General features: G+C 33.6%; 1 protein-coding gene across 1 annotated transcript in view; it reads left to right on the top strand.

The window, feature by feature from the left end:
- LOC109359237 (succinate--CoA ligase [ADP-forming] subunit beta, mitochondrial-like) overlaps positions 1-9954 on the top strand; it is a 23963-nt gene that overhangs the window by 5466 nt on the left and 8543 nt on the right. The window lies entirely within an intron of this gene.

Genomic DNA, 9954 nt, shown 5'->3' with positions numbered 1-9954 from the left:
ACTAATTCTCATTATTTCATGTATAGTGATAACAACGAGCACGGATAAGTACGGGTAGTAGTTACCCACTACCCGTTTCAAAATAAGAGAGCATTACACATACCCACCTGTATTTGTATATGTACCCACGTGCAGGTATTCGTGGGTGCTTCTGAGTGCCCGTGAGTTTCTTATATTATAAATGAATTTTTAATTTTCTACTTCTATGTTTTAAATGAGATGAAACTTAATTATTTTTGTATCTTTTGATTAAATATTTGACAAAAATGCTAAATTTATTGGTGTTTTTTGTTTGAGTGATTTGTTGTTCACATTTCCTTAACAAAAAGTATATATTTTCTTTGTAAAACATGTGTATTTCTATACATGTAACAATTGTGGGTGTTTCACCACCAAATTCAATAAAAGATGTAAGCAAAGTAAAAAAGAAAAGATGTGCATAGTGTAATGAATGTTATGATAATATATTGTGAAAACACTTACATTGTTAGTGACATATTAAATCCATAAATAAATAGCTAGAATAATTATATTAAACATATGACGCACAAACATTAATTAGAAATAATAAATTTCTACCGCACGAGTTTCTCTTTCTCAAGATATGCTAATAGGATTGTTGCGCAATGGTCATGTTTCAGAAGAGGACTTCGAAGCAATGATATAGCATCAAGAGAATCATTATACCATTTATATATAGCAAAGTATGCAAGCCCGCCCGCATAACCCCAAATTTTGCGGGCAAAGTATAGAAATTTTGTTCATTTGTCCATTTAGTCTGGCCTGTTTGTCTGTCATGCCTACAGCCAAAGGCATTTCTATCGGGTAATACGAGCGGGATATAAGAGAAATTTTTTAAACAAATTCAAATAAATTAAGATATGGTGTGATATAATGCCTCAAAAAATTGTGATATGATTTATTCAATTTCATATAAAATATCAGTTTTATTAAAAAAATATCTTCAACTAATTTATTTAATTTATTTTTATTTTATTGTAAGAATTTTTTAATTTTTTATTATTTATCAATATCCAGAGGTCGCCTGCATGTCCATTTTAAAACAAGCAAGACATACAATTTTTGTCCATTAAGACAATACGTGCATTGTGAAGAAGATCTTTGCTCCTGACATTGGCAAGGTTTTGATGAAGACACCAACATCACCAAAAAGAAGAAAATGAAGAATACTTATGAAGACAAAGAATACAAAACTTCAAGACAAATTAGTCTAACTCTAAATAGGTATTTCTATCTTATACTATTGAATATACAATAGTAGTAATGCTCAATCTATTTTTTAAGAAAATTGAAACACTTCAAGTATAAACAAAATAATTTTCAAAAATAGTGTGTAACAGATTACTGTATCTAAGTAACAGATTACATAAGTGAGAAAATCAATTACCCAAAAAAAAACTGTGCAGGTAATCGATTACCCAATGTTGTAATTGATTATTCTAATTAAAATTTAAATACCCAGTTGGACAACATGTTTGAGTAATCAATTACTCAAGACTGTAATCGGTTACTGAGAGTTGTTGCACCAATTTTCAGATTTCAAAGTGAATGATTTTCATCCCAAACGAAATGGTTTCATTCCAATCAATTCCTACCATTTCTAAGAGGTATTATGGCTAGTTGAAAAGCCTATTTAAAGGCATTGAAACTCATGTACAACACACACATAACTCTCTCACAACTCTTACACAAACTTTCAAGTTAATTCTGAAAATCCTCTGAAACATTTTTTTGCACTTATTGCAACATGTTCTTCAACTTTCAAAGTGAATTTTCTAAGTTGCTTTAAGTAAAGTGTTTCAAAAGTTTTACAAATTATAAGAGCATTATTACTTAGTATACAAAAGAGTTATTGGATTGCAAGTGATATTACATTTCATACTTGTATAGGCAATCCTGCCATTGTTGTATATTCTTCATTGTTATTGCAAATTACTTTCTTTCACAAGGGTGTGATAAGAAAGGGGATAGAGTCACTTAGAAAAGGGTTTTCCAAGAGTGATATAAGTATTAGTGAGTGTGTAAGGTACATAGAGGTCTCAGGATGAGATATTTGAAAGTGCAAAGTGTCAAGATAGCATTATTAGATTGCCTATGTTTTGATGAAGACAAAGATTTAGTGAAAGCTTGAAGATAACTCAACAAATCAACATGCGAAGGACTCAAGAGCTTCATGTCTAGACTAGAGTCATCATTAGTAGTCTTAGATATGTGTCTTAGTTATTGAGTCTAGGTTAGGTAAACCTAGATGCAAATCTCACAACTCCTAAAAACAATCATATCATTTACATGAGACATGTCATCTAGATTATTATATCTTCATGCATTAATCATATATATTATATGTGCATCTTAGGCATAACATAATGGTAAAACATGTATAGTTGATAAGCATAACATATAGGTAGTTTATCATTTAATCTCTTAACTGAAAAATATGTCAGTTAATCGATTAAGCAATGCGTTAATCGATTAACGTGAAATCAAATTTAACAGATAACTAAAAAACATAATTCAATTATTCTCAACAGCCCGTTAATCGATTAAAAGGGCATATAATCGATTAACTGGACGTTTAACAGTTTTTCTATATAAACTATGTTTTTGCACCATGCTTCATACATTCATTCATTTTTAGAGTTGTTAAGTTGCATATTTTTTGTTCTCATTGTGTGTCATATAGGCAGAGAGAAATGCATGTGAGATAATGAGAGATAGTATCATGCTTAGGATTTAAAATATCATCCAATTGCATGTGATTAAATGTGTTCATCATTCTATCTTTTCTTGCATGATTCTTACATTTCTTGTAGAGATCTCGTAGGATAGAAATTACATGTTTCTGCATAATTCTGAACTCCTACATATTCTTGTTAATTTGTGAGATTTGTATAGGGTTTATAGTTGGATTTTAATTGTAATATTTGACTCATATTGTGCTTTATAATACTCTATTTTTGTGTTGTTTTTGTGACAAGGAAAGTCGTCTCTTGGTGTCTTACCAAAAAAGAGATTCAGTGAGTCTTCACCAAGACTTAGAGGTCTTGAGTTTAGAACATATTCTTGGTTGGGGCTAGATCGTAGGAAAGGTTTTCCTAGGCCATTAGAGTAGTCAAACCAAGATAGGGGTTCTATGAATTCAAGAAGGGAACATCTAAGGTCTTGTATTGGAAGTGTGCATGTAATATACATTCGTTTCAATATTAGTGAAGAAAATCTCCCGAGATCAGAAGGGGAGGACTGGGTGTAATTTTGTAGTGGACCACAAAACGAATCAGGATAAAAAATCCTTGTTGCAGGCTTTTTCTAACCATTATCTCTTTACTTTTCAAGTTGTTTAATTGCCTATTTTAGCTGATATTTTGAATAATGTAATTCTGCCATATATAGATTAATTCTATTCAAATATATTTGTTGTATTGTTTCTATAATATCGGTGAGTGGCTGTGCAAACAAGTCATTCAACAACATGTTGTTTTATGCAATTTAATCGATTAAGTCAGTGCTTTAATCGATTAACTAAGCGTTTTCCAGAATAGGGTTTTGGTACGAAAAGCGGTATTTGAGAACCGCGACACCTATTCAACCCCCCTTCTAGGTATATTCTATCCACTGATACCTAACAAGTGGTATCAGAGCTAGTAAGAAGTGCTAGCTCAACTGCATACGCGTGATCCTTCAGGGGAAAAATGGGTTCCACCAACCCCTTTGGCGGTGATGGCGCATTCATTAACCGCCCTCCCGTATTCAGTGGCGAATGATGTGCGTACTGGAAAGTCTGCATGAAAATATTCATAAAAGCCATTGACTCGGATATTTGGGAATCCGTAGTCAATGGGCCTTTTGTTCCACAACATTTAGTGAACGATGAACCGAAAGAAAACCCAAAAAGTCTATGGACCGATGATGAACGTAAAAAGGTTCAATACAACCTACGTGCTAAAAACATCATCACATCGGTACTATCATATGATGAATTCTTTCGGGTTTTGCAGTGTCAAAGTGCCAAGGAAATGTGGAACACTTTACAAGTGACTCACGAAGGCACTAGCGAATTCAAGTGTGCCATATTGAATACCTTGACACATGAGTATGAGTTGTTTCGTATGTTACCGAGTGAATCTATCGGTGACATGCAAAAATGATTCACTCATATAATAAACCATTTAGTTGCTCTAAATAAATATTTTACCAAAGGAGAACTTACTAATAAAGTTTTACGTTGTCTTGACAGGAGATGGCAACCTAAAGTTACAGCTATCATGGAATCCAAGGATCTTGACTCCATGCCTTTGGCGACATTATTTAGAAAGCTTCAAGATCACGAGATAGAGCTTGGACGCTTGACGATGCACGAGGAATCAGACAACAAAAAGAAAAGTATATCTCTTAAAGCAACAATGTCTCAATCTATAGAAGAGAAAGAAGATGATGAGTCTGATTCAGATATGGATGATGAAACATTGAGCCTTCTCGTACGAAAATTCGGGAAATTCCTAAAGAAAGGAGGCTTCAAACGTTTCTAGAAGAAAGAAGCGCGCAAGTCAACTAGAAAAGGCAAGGGTGACAAAGAGTGCTTCACTTACCACGAGTGTGGTAAGCCAGGACACATGAGGTTTCAATGTCCTACTTACCTCAAGAAGGTTGATTCAGATAAGAGGAAGAGAACTCCTCGGGACTTCAAGTCAAAGCAGGCCTACATTGTATGGGACGTACCAGAGGAGGATACAACATCAAGCACCTCATATGAAGAGGAGACAGTCAGTTATGCTTAATGACCAGAACAAATGATGCTTGTGGCTCAAATTCAAAAGAGGTAAACAACGAGGTATATTCTGACACCTCATCTTCTTCATCTGATGATTCAGCTCCTTATGAGGATTTATATAATGCTTATGTCGAATTGCATGATGAATTAAAGAAATTAACTAGGATTAGTTCTGATAGAAAACGAGTAATCCTTCTAAATGAACAGAAAATAGTTTCATTACAGAAAGAATTAGATGAGCTAAAACTTGAAAATGAAACATTAGATCTAATATATTCTAGTAATACATGCAATTGTTCTAATGATACTTAATGTCAATCAAATGGCTGTGAATCTTGCGAGACTTTGAAAAATGAGAATTTGAGACTTAATGAAAAACTCGCAAAACTCATGGAGAGTCAAAATCAATTAGACACTATGCTAAGTCAAACTAGAAATGTTGGTGACCATACTGGACTAGAATATATTCCCCCTATGCATAGGAGACCCATTACTCGACCTAATAAGAAATTTTATAATAAGAAGGTTCCTACATACTTTTATTGTAAGAAATTTTATAATAAGAAGATTCCTCAAGAAGGGAGCATCTAAGGTCTTGTATTGGAAGTGTGCATGTAATATACATCCGTTTCAGTATTAGTGAAAAAAATATACTGAGATCAGAAGGGGATGATTGGATGTAGTTTTACAGTGGACCACAAAACGAAATAGGATAAAAATTCCTTGTTGCGGGCTTTTTCTAACCCTTATCTCTTTACTTTTCAAGTTGTTTAATTGCCTATTTTAGCTGATATTTTGAATACTGTAATTATGCTATATAGAGATTAATTGTGTTCAAATATATATGTTGTATCGTTTCTATAATATCAACGAGTGGCTATGCAAACAAGCCATTCAACAACTTGTTGTTTTATGCAATTTAATCGATTAAGTCAGTGCTTTAATCGATTAACTGGGCGTTTTCCAGAATAGGGCTTTGGTGCGAAAAGCGGTATTTGGGAACCGCGACACCTATTCACCCCCCCTTCTAGGTGTGTTCTGTCCACTGATACCTAACAATATTGTAATTACAACTCATAATATTTAGTGAAGAAATCTCTTGTGCTGTAAGAGAACTGGATGTAGCCTTTGGTGGACAAGAAGGTGAACCAATATAAAATCTCGGTGTACTCTCTTCTCCATTTTATCTCTTGATTTTATTTATCAATTTTATGCATACGTTTTCCGCTGCACTTAACTCTTGATTTTGCAGAAAAAGTGACCATAATTTTAAGTCAACTAATTCACACCCCCTCTTAGTTGTAATCTCAGTATTACAATTGGCACCAGAGCTATTTTTGAGTAAGTTATTCTCAAATCTGATCCTATATTGAAGATGGCCTCAAGATCATTCCTAGGATAAGGTTCCAACATCAACCGCCCTTCAAGCTTTGTTGGAGAATGTTATGACTTTTGGAAAATCAGGATGAGAATCTTCATAGAGTCTCAAGATCTAGACATTTGGAATACAATTGAGGAAGGACCCTATGAACCCTTCACAGTTATCAACAGTGTGAGGGAAGTAAAGCCAAAATCTTCATGGAATGACGGATACAAAAAGAAAGTGCAATACGACTTTAAATCCAAAAACATTCTTGTGTCGGCTCTAGAAGAAAAAGAATTCCTTAGAGTGTCAATTTGAAAAACGTCGAAAGAAATTTGGGACACTCTTGAAAGGATACATGGAGCCAAAGAAGTGTAAAGGTCTACAACAAATAGTGAAGCATCAACATCAAAGCAAAATCTACATGCTCTATATGCAAAAAATCATATCATCTTGAATGTGCTTGTCCAGTCCTAAAAAAGCACCATACTTTCAAAAGAAAGAAGGACAAGAAGCATAGAAGAACAAATATTATATCAGAATATAAAGATGATGGTTCAAATGCAGAACTCAGAATTAAGGAGCAATCACATATTTCCTTGATTGCATGCATAACATTTCTAAGGATAATATTGATCAACATCCTTTCTACAAGTCTAAACACAATATGCATAAGCATCAACCCACATGCTTTTACGGTAAAAATGTTGGTTATACTCCTAATTCATGTCATATTAGAAAAGTTGGTATTCCAACTAGCCAATATGTTTGGGTTGAGAAAGGTGTTGACCCCGTAAGACCCAAATCACATTGGGTACCTAGAAAATCATTTTAATTTGTTTTGCAAGAGTGCTTCAAAGCCATAAGCATCAATGTATTATTATGACAACGGTTTTTCAAAGCACATAGTACGTGGAGTTTCAAAATTATCATTTATTCAAGTAATAAAGGCCTTGTTACCTATGAAGTGAACATCCAAAGAAAAATCTTTGGTATAGGTAACATTGTTATTTTTTTTAATAGGAGCGCATGGTCGACAATACACCCTTCATAAAGAAAATAAATCATCATACTCTTCTTGTTCAAATTTATGTAGATGATATTATTTTTGGTTCTACTAATGAAGTTTTGTGTAGTGATTTTGACAAAATGATACAAGGAGAGTTTGAAATGTCCATGATGGGGAACTTGAATTACTTCCTTGGATTACAAATCAAACAACTTGATAATGGCATTTTTGTAAGTCAATCCAAGTATTGTAGATATTTGCTAAAAAGATTTGATATGGATGATTGCAAGCCAATAGCTACTCCTATGGGATCTGGTACTTACATCGATAGAGACAAAGCTGGAAAATACACTGAAATATCAAAGTATCGAGGTATGATTAGATCTCTCTTATATTTAACTGCCAGTAGACCTGATATCATGTTTAGTGTATGTCTGTGAGCATGCTATCAAACTAAACCAAAAGAATCACACTTAGTTGTTGTTAAGAGAATCATGAAGTATCTTAAAGGCACAACTGACGTTGGATTATGGTATCCAAAAGAAAGTATATGTGATTTGCTTGGTTATTCGGATTCAGATTTTGTTGATGCAAATCTGAGAGGAAAAGTACAAGTGGTACTTGTCATATTTTAGAAAATGCTTTAGTCTCTTGGGATTACATGAAACAAGCATGTGTTATCCTAAGCACTGCTAAAGCTGAATATATTACAAGTAGTTGTTGTGCCCAAATGTTGTGGCTTAAACAACAATTACGAGATTATGGCTTAGACTTAGGCTGCACTCCTCTAAAATGTGACAACACTAGTGCTATAAACCTCCCAAAGAATCCAGTCATGCATTCTAAAACCAAGCACATATAGGCATCACTTCCTTAGGGACCATGTCCAAACGAAAGATGTGACTGTAGAATTCGTTGATACTCATAACAAACTAGCAGATATTTTCACTAAACCCTTGGCTAAAGAACCTTTTTACAAAATTAGACGAGAATTAGGCATTCTTGATGAAGCTTACCTATCTTAACATGATTATATGTGTGTTTCATTATATTTATCTCATGCCTACGTGTACTTAAAACTGCTTATTTATGTTTAAAACTTTCAAATTTTGGGTTAAAAATCATTTTTATAGCATCAGCATGCGTAAAAGTAAGTGTTTTTGGGGTCGGTAATCGATTACTTTGGAGAGTAACCGATTACAGGGTTAAACACGGAATTTGAGTAACAGATAACTCAGGTTGCGTAATCGATTACACAAAGCTGCTGTTTGAAAATTTTAAAATTTTTAAAACTTAGTAACTGATAACTCTATGCAGTTATATATGTGTTTTTTCTGCATTTTTCAATTTTTCTCAAACGCATTTTCTTCCTCAACTCATGTTCAACCCTCTTAATCCCTAAAATTTTCATTCTCATCTGTTTTAAGTGATTTTTGTGTCCATTCATATCATATTTTCAATTCTAAACACTTTTATACCATCATTTTCGTGTTTAGTGGACCAAATCAAAAAAACTCCAAATCTCCAAAACCCAAAAACCTAAAAATTTCAATAACCTAATCCATGGCATCCTCTTTAAGAACCAAGAAGCAACGCACTAATGTGACTCAAAAAAGGTAAGGGACTTCATCCTTGGAGTCTAACCCTCTAGATTTAGCAAAACTTCTTACAAATGATGAACAATGCAAAGTCTTCGAGGAACACTTTCATGAACGAACCATATTTACTCCAAAATACGGAATTGTAGGGAATTTTGAGTTTGAAGATTTTCTTTTTCCTTATCTTTTATGGTAACAAAACTTTTTCAATTTTTGCTGTGAATCGAATGATATTTATCCTGAACTTGTCAAAGTATTTTACTGCAACATGAACTTTAGGAAAAATCGTCTTACTTCCTATGTGAAAGGAAAATACATTATTTTAGATTTAAAAACTTTTAGTTCAGTATGCTGTAATATACCCTATCAAGATAGCATAACAGGTTTAAGCCTTGTTTATGAATGGAATAACTATGATCGAAAGGATTTCTACCATTCTTTGTGTAGAATTTCCAAAGAGGAAATAGAAATGCGTAAGCAACATGGCTTTGGAGATATTGTTAAGAACATAGATATCCTATCTGTTTGACATCTCAAACTTGAAGACCTTTTGCTTCATTATTTTCTGAGCTATGTCATCTTACCAAGATTTTCAAACCATTCTCAAATAAGTGACATAGAACTTCAATTGATGTACGCTATGAAATTTAACATCAAAATCGATTGGACTCAGATGATAATGAGACAAATGTAGACTGTTCGAAGAACTCAAAGTCCCTTGCCCTATGCAATATTCATAACCAAAATTCTTGAACATTTTGGTGTTTCTATTGCTAGTAAAACCAAGGTCTCGCTTAACCTTCGTGAAAGCCATATTGATGTGGACATGATCAACAAAATGGGCTTCACCTTCAATCCTAATAACTGCACCTATAAGTACAGAACTGATAGACCGACTGCTCCTGCTGATTAATCAGAACCTGCCCTTCCTATCCTCCTAAACCTCAACCTTCTGAGTTTCATGCTCAATCTTTCTCATCTACTGTCATGCCTTCAAATCAAATGATTATGGATGAGTTGTTTTCTCATCGAGGCTACTGATGAGTAATATATTACACACTATTCATAACCTTAAATTAGCATGATTGATGATTCTTGGTGCCTAATTGACTTTGTTTCACATGCTTTAGTGTTTTAGACTTTATTGGACTAATATTCCTAAAATGAGTTAATTTGGGATTAATTGGCCTGATTA

Source organism: Lupinus angustifolius, chromosome LG11 (assembly GCF_001865875.1).
Source record: "Lupinus angustifolius cultivar Tanjil chromosome LG11, LupAngTanjil_v1.0, whole genome shotgun sequence".
Taxonomy (NCBI): Eukaryota; Viridiplantae; Streptophyta; class Magnoliopsida; order Fabales; family Fabaceae; genus Lupinus; species Lupinus angustifolius.
Note: the sequence above shows the minus strand (reverse complement) of the source record. Positions and strands in the feature narration are given on the sequence as shown.